Consider the following 13,940-nt stretch of genomic DNA (forward strand, 5'->3'; position numbering starts at 1 on the left):
TTGACACGCCTCACGGAAAGTAGCACACAGATGTCCATCAACTGTTCTCAATTGTTGAAACGATGTCGGACCACGAACATTCACCAATAACAATCTAAGATAATAACATTCAGCGTTATTTGGATGTACTGTATTTGTCGGCACTATAATCAATTTCTGGATCGTAGGAGAATGCTGGTCGTTCCAGGTTCACAGGAGCATTGCGTTTGCGGAATCGGTCAATTTCCTTTTCCCGGGCCCGCTGCTGTTGTGATCGATGTGCCCGAACTCGTTGCATTCTTTGTCTATCCACTTCATTCTGATTTACTTTAGAACGCAAATGTGCCATACCAATATGACTGTTATCATTATCAGTCTCTTGCTGGTCATCAGTGCGATTAGCGCGCGAGGTAGCTCGCCGCACATTCGATCTACATCGACGACCTATGTTAGGTCGTTTTCTTCTCGGCATTGTAAACAGTATCTGATATTAATGTTATCTTGCACTAATAATGTTAACCTATAATGGAGACAGCTGTTTTACCCAAAATTGCATGCAGTAGCAAGCAAACATATGATACTGAGAAACTTCGTCGTTTGTATTTGTTACAGCTGTTAAAGTAATTATCGATACATAAACATCAATCAAACGTTTGACAGGTAAGAACAGTTTGTATGGGAAAATCAAATTGTCGTTTTTAGTATTTTCCTTGCAATTTTGTTATATTTTCTCATCGTTTAAACCTTCCCTGGAGTTCCACAAACATTTCAAGACCATAATTAGCCAAATCGGTTCAGCCGTTTTAGAGTTTTAGCGAGACTAACGAACGGAAATTGATTTTTATTTATATAGATAAGAACCATTATCCAATAAAAATTTTCACATTGAGAGCCTTTAGTAGTTGATGCTCTGTCCTCCATTGACTTAAAATCTCAGAGATAAGAAAGTTCTCGATCTATTTAAAATATGACCCTTTCATCGGATTTTTCAGACATGCAAATCTGTCAAGACATATTTTTTCTAACGGTTGTAAACTCAAAATATAATATAAACTTCATTATAAGGAAATTAAAATTTATCCGTTTCAATAAATTTACATCTTTAAGATCTTTGACACATACAGGAGGTTTTGTAGGTAAACAATTGAGCTAATTTAGCCAATTCTCTCTAATACACAAGATTATTTAAAGTAAAAAACTGTTCAATATTGTGAGTTAAGCATGTACATAATTACAGTAGTGCTTTTTACTTGTAATAAGATTTTTAATTTTTAATAGCTATAATCTTGTAAGGAAATTGAAAATTCATCTGTATTTTATACTACTTGAATAATGTCATATCATATTTATGGAATATACGGAGGATGTTTTATGCGAATGAACGACAGCGTAAATGACATACCAAACACTCTCCTTAGATATTTTATACCATACAACATATATTACCGTGTTAGGTATACGGACAAAAAATCCTTAAAATTATGTTTTATTCCAAGTTTGTCTGCTCGGAATATACGTATTTATAATCATAATATAAAAATTTATAACGTTTTCTGTATTTTTAATGTTGATAAAAGACGTGATCTTAAAAGTAGTTTAATTCAGCAATAAAATAAGCAAAACAGCTAAAAAAATACCCAAAAGTAATATTTATTAAAATTGTAGATTTCCATAGAAACAACAAGTAAAACTTTTGAAATTTCTTTAGTGTTGGACAGTTCTGTTTCCTCGTTCAAAAGTAGTTTAACTCTAAGTAAGTCGGAGAAGAACCATCAAGACCAGGATGCGGTGCCTAGGAGTAGGACCAGGACATACAAGGATGAGTTATTTTATTTACTTTTATTATTTAGAAATCACAATATCCACACTCATTATCTATCGTTACACAAAGCATTTAACAGGTATATCATATTGTTAGCGAGTATTAATCATAACAAAAACACTGGAACAGTTCATATGTAATGATAACGTGATCACAAATTATACATATCATCATTTAATATATAAAACTAAATATTTAATTAAAATAATTATTTCAGATTCCTTTCTTTTTTGTGTGGTATAGTTATAGTAATTAACAATTTCCCTTTGTTACTTTTGCGTAGAAGCAGCTAAACTTTTGTTTTAGGCTATTTTTATCATTCTGTACCCAAAGCGTACAGGGGGAAACAGTTTATATTTTTTTCCAAGGAACTAAATCATATATGCACTTTTTCTATATTACCATATACACCATAAACTAAGACAGAAATCAAATTTAAATTATATTTTAAACACATATTTGTCTATATAATATGTATAAACAATCACATAACAATAAAACTCGGTTTAATGTCAGTACTAGTGACGGCGTAAAGATGCAATGTTGATAAGATAAAATTAAAGTAAACATATGAAAAGTACGTAAAAAACTGTTTAATATCTCTGGAAACATCAAGGGATAGGTAATTTATTGACTTGTTTTTAGATAACTCTACATATTTGTGTTCAGTATCCATTCAACGCGTAGCACGTAAGAGAAACATCAGCTAGAATAAGATGCGATGGCCAGTTCCAGAACCAGGCCTACATAATGAGTTACTTTTATAATTTAGAGATCTAAGTTGTTCTTCATAGTATCTCTTGTTACCCAAAGCAAATTACATCCTAGTTCTAGCAAGTATTAATTACAGCACAAAACACAGGAACAGTTCAAATGTAATGATAATTGAAGTAAATTCTATTTTATTCATTTTGCATATGTTTTAATTTCGTGGTTTTCGCTTTTCTTAGAAATTATTTAATCAATGAAATATTTTGTAATCTTTGTGTAAATGCAGAAAGGACCTTGTTTTGGGCTGTCTTTAATTCTGTCTGTACCCAAAGTGTGCAGAAAAAATCAATTCAGAACTTAGTAATCCTATGTACCCATCTCACTTACACTTTGTATTCGCTCATATATAGATCTGCTAAATATTTTAAAACTTATAAGGAGAAATATTTCCTAAATTATTTATAATTGACATTTTTCTGGCAATTATTCAGTTGGATAAATATTCTACTTGAGTAGAAAACAGTTTATGCTAAGTTTTTATGTATGAAACCACTAACTGAATTATGTTTATTTATTGTATTTAATAATTTGTTTCAACAGTAATAATCATTTTTGAGATAAATATGGTCTGTGATGCTCAAGTGATTCAATTAGTTACTCACTTTATCACCAGATGTATCTTTGACACTATAAAAATTAAGATATAGTCAATTAAAGTAATGAACTTATATAAATATCTTGTTACATTTCAATGTCACTTTCAAAATTATACTTTCTACAAACTAGAATGAGACGTTGTGCTGAAAAACGCCTCAGCTAAAAATGAGCACTCTGCAGAATTAAACCATTACCAAAGTGATTTTAGTCAACATCTTGGTTAACAATAAGATTTAAATAACGGTAGTAATTAATCTCCAGAAATCGCCAGAGAATTAATATTTATTTTTTGTAGGTTCAATAAGTCAACATTTAAGGTCGATAGTTTTTACGCAATTTTAGGTGTACGATTACTTGAACATAAAAACTTGTACATGCGACGAGTAAAGGTGGTATTTAGATTTGAAAAAATTAAAAGAAAATCTTTTTTTTGCAAATTGAAGGTTATGAACGGTTTTGAGTACTGTATTTTTCTATTTCGGGGATACGCATCCTTAGGAATACATTATGTAAAATGTAAATTGCATTGAGCATGTATTTATCGAAAGAGACTGTTCTCGTATAACTATTTAAAACAAGAACACTCCTCAGTTTAGATATGCTCAGACACCCTCCAGTCATTAAACCTGTATTATTTCACAATGACTTCAATTACAAGGAGGTAGGAGTACGCCACAACACCTATTACAAAAGCTTCACTGAAATTGCATGCACAATTTAAAGTATACGGCTCATTTTATTATTGAGATGTCTGGAAGACTTTTTTATCCTCCAGTAGACAAAAAAGAAACTTTTTCAGCCTACTGAGTAAAAGGATTTGGTAACGCTCAGACGAATTCTCTTGATGGAAATGCACCACTATAGAACTCGTTCTTCTCTACGGAAAAACTATTTATAAAAGGTTTTATTCATAACTCTACAGATCATCCTTTTCGAGATACAACCAGATACATATAACTGTTCCCATTGAGTTAAGTTTTACAGCTGGGTTTTAATAATAACAGTTACGGTCAGTTAGTAGGGATACGAGTAACTACTACTTAAAATTGCGCTAAAATACAGTCTTGTCTCATTGTATAAAAACACTTTTTCCTATTATTCTCCCATTTTTCTTTATAAATACGATGCATGTATTTCAAATATCAAGATCTCGTATCATTTTATTTAGGAAATTTACTAAATTATTTATTCTGCTTCGTTCTCGTTACAATTACAGTTCCACATAAGACGAATGTGAAACATTTACAAAAGCTTAGCCTAAACCAATGGAGGGACATGAACTATCATCGGAATGTTGCCTATAATACAATTTTGCATATATTCCTTCAAAATGTTAAGCTAAAAGTCATAACCTCTGCAAGATATGATGCGGATAGACTGAGAGATGGACAGAGACAATGGGATAGAAAGATAGACAAATAGAGAGACATTAAATTTTTCAGCATCACGAATGATACGATTCGTTAACGCTAATCCTGTAATCGAAGAAGAAATCGAATAAACTACTGGAATGTAATGAATTCACACGTTTTCTTGTTAAAATGTACTGATGTACAAGAAATCATAAATAGAAAAAATATAAATTAGGAAGTTAATTCCGATAACGTTCAAAACTCTAGCCTGCTAACTAAGCGTATCCACAACAGTGCTACCGGCGAATCAAATTCTTCTTAGAGGGACAGGCGGCTTCTAGCCGGACAAGACTGAGCAATAACAGGTTTGTGATGCCTTTAGATGTCCTCGGCCGCACGCGCGCTACACTGAAGGAATCAGCGTGCCTTCCCTGGCCGAAAGGCCTGGGTTGTCCGTCGAACCTCCGTGCTAGGTATTAGGGCTTGCAATAGTTCCCCGTGAACGAAGGATTCCCAGTAAGCGCGAGCCTAAAATGTTGCACTCATCAAAAACCTGGAAGAGTTTAAATGTTTCCTACTTACCCTTTCATATGATAACATTCAAAAATATGATAACAACATATTCTGTAAAATGTAACCTAATACTTCTGTGATCACGGTTAAATCTATGAAACAGGTACCAAACTAAAACACTTATATAACTTTAAATTGTTCTGATAGATCACTCACTGTAGGTAACAAGTTTTTCAAGGTTTATTAATATCAGACACGTAAGTTTTTGTATAAGATGATATAATTTTGAGTTGAAGCCCAATGAATTTAGCATAATTAGATAAATTAACATGGAAATGCATGTTGTGATTTATCAGCGCCTGATCTGTGAGTTCCGTGCTGCTTGTGTTAGTTAATACTTTCTACCTGTATCATTAAAACAACATATATTGTTATAGTTCGATTAGTCTAATTTTGATAAAATATATAAATGTAACATGTTGAACATGTGTGGTTAGGTGTTTGCCGCTTCTGGACATCCATAAGGTTGGCGAGATTTAAGTGACACATCGATTTTTGTTGTGCCTAGTGGTAAGTTCAGCTGGAAGGTATAAAACAGCCAGAAGTAATCCCTGCTGGGTTGTAAATATAATATAACTTATATAAAGGAATATCGTTTTTGATACAGAAATATTAAATGTCTCTTCCATGAAACGTATAATAATGTAGAATAATAATTAGTTAAAGTCCAGGAGAGTAACCAATGTCAACTATACGATGAGTATAGAAAGTTAATTAAACCTGTACGACAACCTTACTAGTGTTAAGACAGAGATTTGAACATTGCAGACTGGTTATGAAAATATATGATTTAGCAATGACGTGACATATCGAGTATTGTGCCTGGATATTGGATCTAAACTATGAAACTTTATCAAGTTGACATTAATGTAAGATGAGTTTCAAAACATGTTTGTCTCTATAGTATGTATGTGTTCAGGTAACCTGATAACAAAAAACTACTTCCTGTTAATAGTGTCATGACGTAAACAAGCAAGTGAAGGAGAAAAGTACAAAAAAGAAACAGATGAAACACACAACAGTGGACATCTTATATCTTTTAAATATCTATAGATAAAAAAAGAACATGCATTACCAAGATTTTGATAAATTCAATACTGTTATTTAAAAACTTCGTTGAACTCATGCCACATTAGATTGGAGGAGCACGACCAGGAACAAGTGCAATGGCCAAGAGCTCGAAAAAAGCCAGGACCTTTATAATTGTTCCATTTAACGTTCTAAATCGTTCAACACGCAGGACGTGGACAATATACATCCGGAGTAAGCTGGCGAAGACAAGGATCGAGACAGGGACTTATAGATGAGTTACTTTTCTTCTTTAAAAGTTTTTTCTATGTTTATTCTTCTTAATGAAAGTAATTTAAATCTTTCTAAAAAGCGCATCTAGCAAAAACAGTGAAACAGTTCCAATTTAATTATAACGGGTTTGAAGTTAAAAGGATTACAGTTTTAATTTAATTTTACAATAAGTTTATTTCCTAGTTACATCTTAATTTCGTATGTGTTGTGCACGAACTGAAAGAATTTGTGATATATGGTTTTAAATCCCTTCAGCACTCGAAGTCTGCAGAAAGAATCAGTTTACAACTATCTTCTTCTGAACCTCCAATTGTGTTAAGATCCATTCTCTAATATTTTATAAAATGTGTAAAGATTACCAAAACAATTATTTACTTAAATGTGTCTGATATAAATCTTTCAAAAGCAGTGAAACAGTTTCAGTATAATTATAACGCATTTGCAGCTGAAAGGATTAAAATGTTTAATGAATTTCACAATAAGTTTATTTTCTTGTTTTATCTCGACCAACAAAACAACTTTCATATGTGAACTGTTCATATGAACTGAAATAACTTTTAATATACGGTTTTACATCCCTTCAGTACTCTTAAGTGTACAGAAAGAATCAGTTTACAACTATGTTTTCTAAAACCTCCAAATGTTTTAAGATCCATTCTCACATATGTTATCAAAAGTGTAAAGATTGCCTAGAGAATTATTTACTTAAATGTGTCTGTGAGAAATCTTTCAGGCATTTTGTAGTAGTGCAAATATTGAAAATAATTTTAAATTGGTAAATGTTAGCTCATTTAGGATTTAAATTCAGAACGTATTGCGTTAATTTGTTTAAACTCATTGAATTATATAGAGGGTGTTGTACAGATTTGAGGATAATTATTGTCTTTATATTTTAATTTATTCAACTAGTTGATGAGATTACCACCACAGCTTGGTTTATACAAAGAACTGTAAAACTGCATTAGCTTTGAAAGAAAAGGGAGTAAATTGCAAACTAGATCTTTAAACAGCTTCAAACTTTTTGTAATGGAAACTGAGGATGTAGATACATTCTTTTGAATTCGTAGAAGGAACACACTATATTAAATATACAGGGTGTACATAAAGTCCTGCACTGGTATAATATTTTCTAAACGATAACAGATAAATGAACAAGATTTGGTACATCAATACTACACCTAAAAATCTACTTTTTGAAGGAACTATCAGTTTTCTGTAATATCATGGGGACGTCCCGCAAGGAGTCGGAAGGAAATCTTAAATAGAAGCATAGGTCAATATGCACATCATTTTAAAGGGCTTATCTAGCAGAGTTTAATGCCGCAAACCGCACTCAAAAAGATTGATCCAGTACAAAATGGCGGCTGTTCAAAGGTTTTACTTGGTTACATTTCATTAGTAGCCATAAACCCGGTAAAGCAAAACTGCAACCAAACGAATACTGCAGATAAATACTACATTATGATTGTCAGTTGTACAGATGTGAATTATGACGTAGGTTATCCTCAAGGGGTACAAATATGGTCCTAATATATTGATAACGGGGAAAACCTGATAACAGTAACAATTAAAAAGCTCTTATCTTTGGGTCGCAGTTTGGACTTTCCAATTAGCCAGTCTATTCATAGTAGGCTATTCTAGTTTTCTTGTTTTAGTAGTGCTGTCCAACCTTTCTATCAGTACACTTTAGTACAAAAGAGTTTGTCGTATTGCTTGTAGTTCTTCAACTACACTATGTTGCTTGACCAACGTGAACGTATAACACTTCTTATGATGGTTGGTTGGGGAAAACAACGGACGATCACACGAGGAAGCATGCCATTTATTTAATGACTACTTTCACGAGAGGCAGCCAATTTCTAGAACAACTGTAGGGAGAACTGTTCAACGCTTTATGGAAACAGGAAGTGTTTCCGATCGTCATAGGACAGGAAGGCCCGCTACTGCGACAACTGAAGGCAACTCTTTAGATGTATTGCACTCATTTATTGAGAATACGCAAGAGTCCCTACGCTCAGCAACACAAACTCATGACATCTCTGTTACGTCTGTTAAAAAGATTCTGAAAGGGTCTAATTTTAAGCCTTATAAAGTTCATTTGGTGCACGAACTCAACGAAGTTGATTTCGATCGACGTATAGAATTTTGTGAAACTATGATGGCCAAAATAGATTGCAACGAAATTGATGCAAACAATATTGTGTTTTCAGACGATTGTTCATTTATGCTGAATGGAAGTGTAAACAGGCACAATTGCCATTACGTACTAGAGTAGCGAAAATCCTCACTGGATGCGGGAAGCACATACGCAGTATTCACTAAAGGTGAATGTCTGGCTTGGTGTGATAGGTACCCAGTTGGTAGGTCCTTTCTTTATTGAAGGAAATTTAAGTGCAATATCATATTAACGTTTGCTAGAAAATCAAATTACACCAGCACTTCGAAACATGTTTGGAGAACATTACCAGAATATCTGGTTTCAACAGGACGGAGCACCCCCACACTACGGCATTGACGTAAGAGCCTATTTAAACACTGTTACCAATATATTAGGACCAAATTTGTAACCCTTGAGGATAACCTACGTCATAATTCACTTCTGTACAACTGACAATCATAATGTAGTATTTATCTGCAGTATTCGTTTGGTTGCAGTTTTGCTTTACCGGGGTTATGGCTACTAATGAAATGTAACCAAGTAAAACCTTTGAACAGCCGCCATTTTGTACTGGATCAATCTTTTTGAGTGCGGTTTGCGGCATTAAACTCTGCTAGATAAGCCGTTTAAAATGATGTGCATATTGACCTATGCTTCTATTTAAGATTTCCTTCTGACTCCTTGCGGGACGTCCCCATGATATTACAGAAAACTGATAGTTCCTTCAAAAAGTAGATTTTTAGGTTTAGTATTGATGTACCAAATCTTGTTCATTTATCTGTTATAGTTTAGAAAATATTATACCAGTGCAGGACTTTATGTACACCCTGTATACGTTTGTTTATCACTCGATATTAAGGTCATATCAGATTTGAATCCTAATTATCGAGAACGTTGTATTCATCAATGTTATTGCGAAACATATAATTCGACAACCATGGAGATAACGTAACTCGAATAAGTACTTCAAATGTATATTAGCTCTAAGTTTATTTTCATTTTTGAATTGTTTTAAAACAGTTATTAGAGGAGATAGAAGTACGTGTTATTTAAAAAAATAAGGTTTACAGACAATGTTTGTTACATTTTATTATTTAAATTATTTTCAGTTCCTAACTTGTTATTAGAGGTGACGTCAGTGTTACTTCACATTAACAGTTATTACAAAACCACTTTTAAAATACGCACTGTATTCCACTAACTAAAAGAATTTATAATGATAATCGTCACGAAAAACATAAATGTAAAGTTATAACTTTGGCTCCCATTAACTTGTACTGAGAAGTGCAATACTTTTGCTATCAGAATCTGGTACACATCATGTACAGCTCCTGAGTCCTTATATTGTCACACTATATTCCACTTATGTTAATTCTGTAATATTGAAAAAATGAAGTAATTCGCTGAGCTTAGGCCCATCAGTATCACTAATGAGGCTTGAAATATTTCAATGTTTTTTATCTCTTAGCTCGTCAGATATTCCAGAAAACGAACCGACCTATTGAATTTAAAAATTTGCATGAAGTTTAATTTATATTTGAGTAACACTGTGTTTGATATTAGTACATTATAACTGATGAGATTTGGATGAGCGTCACTGAATATTTTTGCAAAGTTCCTTTAGGTAACCATGATCGAAACGAGAAAATAGATAAATGAATATAGAACGAACCTGAATACTACCATGTAAGATTTTAACAAGTAACGCTTTTATTCAAAGAGTAAAAATAAATTATAGTATATCGCAGTGAATTGTAAACGTTGTAGACAATATGTAACTTTATCGCACTCTTGAGTTTTGGTATCCTCGCTTGCTTTCCAGAAAACTAGTATAAAAGCTTGCAAGAAATTTCTACATAGACAAGAATGAGTGATATGATGGTGCATGTCCATGGAATTGGGCTGAGCGCCATAGAAGGTATACTTTTATTTAATTTTCATTTTGTAAAATATATAAATCGACAACTCTGTTATTCGTTAAGGATTGGTATAAGTATAATCTGAGGTTTTTGGAACTAAATTATTGACAGACTAATAACCTAATTCTCACGCGTAATAATATTTTGTCTATTGAACTTTGTAGCTGAATATCTTGCTGTCAAGCTACACCTCATGCTCCTTTTCCTTAAGTAAAATTTATATATTTTTAATAAATACTAGCTCTTTCATGCGAGTAATCTAATTAAAATGTAATATAAAGACAAATTGTAAATAATAAAGTAACTTACCTTTGATGATGTTTTATTTTGAAAATTATTACAGATATAAGTTGTGGCGATGTACTTCTGACGAGACCACGTTGTCATGATTATAAGTTAACTCAATAAATGGCTAATACTGTTGTGATTTTGTTTTAGGCAAATTTACGATTGCTCTTTAAATATGAGTACAACTTCAAGTACTTCGAGTATTCATAGTCTAGTTAGACTTCTAGTCTACTAATATTCACTTTTCCGACTACAGCTGAAATATTGAGCCAAGATGATGACGCTGCGCGGATAAGTCGACATCAACGTAAAAGGAAGTCAATTTTACAGTGTTTAGTACATTTTTAAGTTCGTAGGCTAAATACAAAAGAACATTGTAAACATTAGGCCCACCCTCAAAGATATAATTTAAATTCATTGTTATACTATTTTTGCAGCAGCGTGGTAAGACGGTTTATTTTAACATGTACAAGTAGTGCTGTTAGGTTTTACATGCCACAATTAAACTCATAAGTACAATCTGTGAATTGAGTGTTTATTAGTACAACCACAGGTATATCCAACCCTATATTATGTTTTTTTCCATTAATTACAAAGCCTATCACTTAGTAAGCAACGCAATTATTTTTTTTTCTACGTGAGATGTAAAATTTTGTTTTCTGTATGACTTTTCAATATATCCACATTATATCTCGAAATTGGAATAATAAGCTTTAGAGTTTAAACTCTGCACGCAAATTCAGCAAAGCCTGTTACGTAACACGTAACACATTCCACAAATATTATAAAATAATTTCATTAGTTTCTGAATTCATTCATTTTAGGAGTCTGACTTGAACCTCCTCTACTCAGGTTTCAAGCTACCAAGCATTAATTAATGAAGTCTAAAGTATAGCACCAATTCACAATGCACGATTTCACGAAGAGAAAGAAATATTTTAAAAGTAAATAAATTAAATTTCTAGCGTCGATAGCGCTATACACCCATCCACTGCGGTCTACATTCCGAGCTACTGTGAAATTAAAATGGACATGTTGTGACATTGAGGGGTTATTCCCATTAATGCTTCAGGGCTTAGTGTGGTGAGGGATAAGAACTCACCAGAGCAGCGTTGATGAGTAATAGTAACAAGAGCAGGACAACAATTAAGACCATACATTTTGGACTTTGAAGAAGACGTGCTGACAAACAGAGAGACGGGTAGCGAGAGAGAGATTTCTAAACCAGACTCGTTTGTTCGTGAAAATCCCATTTCATACCGTTATTCTAAGCTCTGTACTTTCCATCTTGTCTGAACTCAGACTACAAATCCAAGTGTCCACCGACCTAACATACAGAAAAGAAAAATAACACGATCTCCTAAATAATGTTTTAATATAGTAAAATTTGATCAGAATTACGGTTTAGAACTGCAACGTGAAACCATTAGACCAATAATTGGAGTACGGTTAACGTATGCATTCTTTCCAGCAGATAGTTTGCCGTTTTCTCTTGTAAATTAATCAGGATTTATATCTCCGTCAATGTTTTTCTTCCCAAATAGTATTACATTTCAAGTTTGCTAACTAATAGTTGCAATAATGCCAAATGCATTTGTTTTATAATTTTATATTAAGTTGTATTAGATGTAATTATATATTCGTAGCTGAGTTATAGTTTTGTGATTACAATTCCTAGGCGAGGGAACATTCGGGTACACTTAAATTCCAGTAAACTACTTTTCTTAACGTTATCACAGAAATATTATATATTCACTAGTTACAAAACTGTTTACTAATAACAATGCAAGGTTCTAACCTCAGTTTTCAACAACAACTACTGACGAAGCAGATATTTATTTAATGTCCAATGTTACCTATCCTGCATTACCGGTCAAGGCGTTTAAAATTAATTGAAATTCCATTTAATGTAACTTTACTACCTTTCAAATTTTATTTAGGGGCAGTTTATACATCCTAGTTTTAGTGACAGATCACCGGAACAGATAAATTTAGTGACAAAACTATTAATAAATAAACAAAATTCAAATAACTGTTGTTATTTGGTTGAGTGTTTTGTCTAAGTTTATTGAGGTTGTCAAAACCTGCTTCTAAATCTGCAAAACTTATGTTTTTAGCTGTTTATATAATCCGCTCTGTACCCAAAGAATACAGGGAGAATCGTTTTGTAATTTGATGTATTTATGGATTAAAACAGAGTGGAATCGGACCTGATTACGTAATTGATATAAAATCAAAATTAGTATAAGAGAAGCATCTTCTTACTTATGTCAAACAGCCTTCGTTTGGACATATTTTATGGACTAAATATTGAAAGTTAAGTTACATTAATGTATGCTATCTGAATAATAATATCGGTGCTCAATTAAATCATTTCAAACAGTTTAAATTAAATATTAGACAAAAACGTAAAGTGTAGTTTTTAAAAGATAAATATTCTATAACTTTTACCTTTACTAATTTAGTTACTGAATTGTACACTAGAACTCTCTCCTGTCGAGGGTTTCATAACTCACTTTCTTATTGGACTCCATTATGGCTTTTATAAATAAAAAAATGTTCGCATTAAAATAATTTTATAATTTTCTTTTCGATACAGTACTGCACCTTCTCATCTATTAGGCACACGCTAAAGAAATATTAAATATTTAACTGTCTTGGTAGTATGTGTTTACCGACTCGGCTATTCCACGTAAAGGGTCAGAGTTTGAGTTCCGAATCGGACGAGCTATTCACTAACAATTGTCTTAATATACACGGTGCTAGTTATGAATGAAAATTTCAATATTCTGAGTCATCCATTTTTATAACTTAACTAGTGAACTATTTTTATAGTAATCATATTTTAAAGTATACCGTATTGTAGACTATTTGATTTAAATATTCCAAAGAAAATAACTTAATAGAAGTGGTTTCTTAATAAAAAGAGAGAATGCATTAGGTGAAAGACTTATGTCCTGTGCAGATATGGACAAAGGGCTCTTTAAGCACAAAATCAGGTATATAACAGCTTATTATTTTAAACTTCTCTAATATGTTTATAGTGATACTGAGAAAAATACCTTATCTATGTTTTATTATGAAACATAGTAAATCTTTTTTACATTCAAACAATAAAAATATCTATGGCGTAACGTGCACAGTAAAAATGAAATAATTATTCTATAAAGTACAGGAGA

This window comes from Homalodisca vitripennis, unplaced genomic scaffold (assembly GCF_021130785.1).
Source record: "Homalodisca vitripennis isolate AUS2020 unplaced genomic scaffold, UT_GWSS_2.1 ScUCBcl_1249;HRSCAF=4634, whole genome shotgun sequence".
In the NCBI taxonomy this organism is placed as follows: Eukaryota; Metazoa; Arthropoda; class Insecta; order Hemiptera; family Cicadellidae; genus Homalodisca; species Homalodisca vitripennis.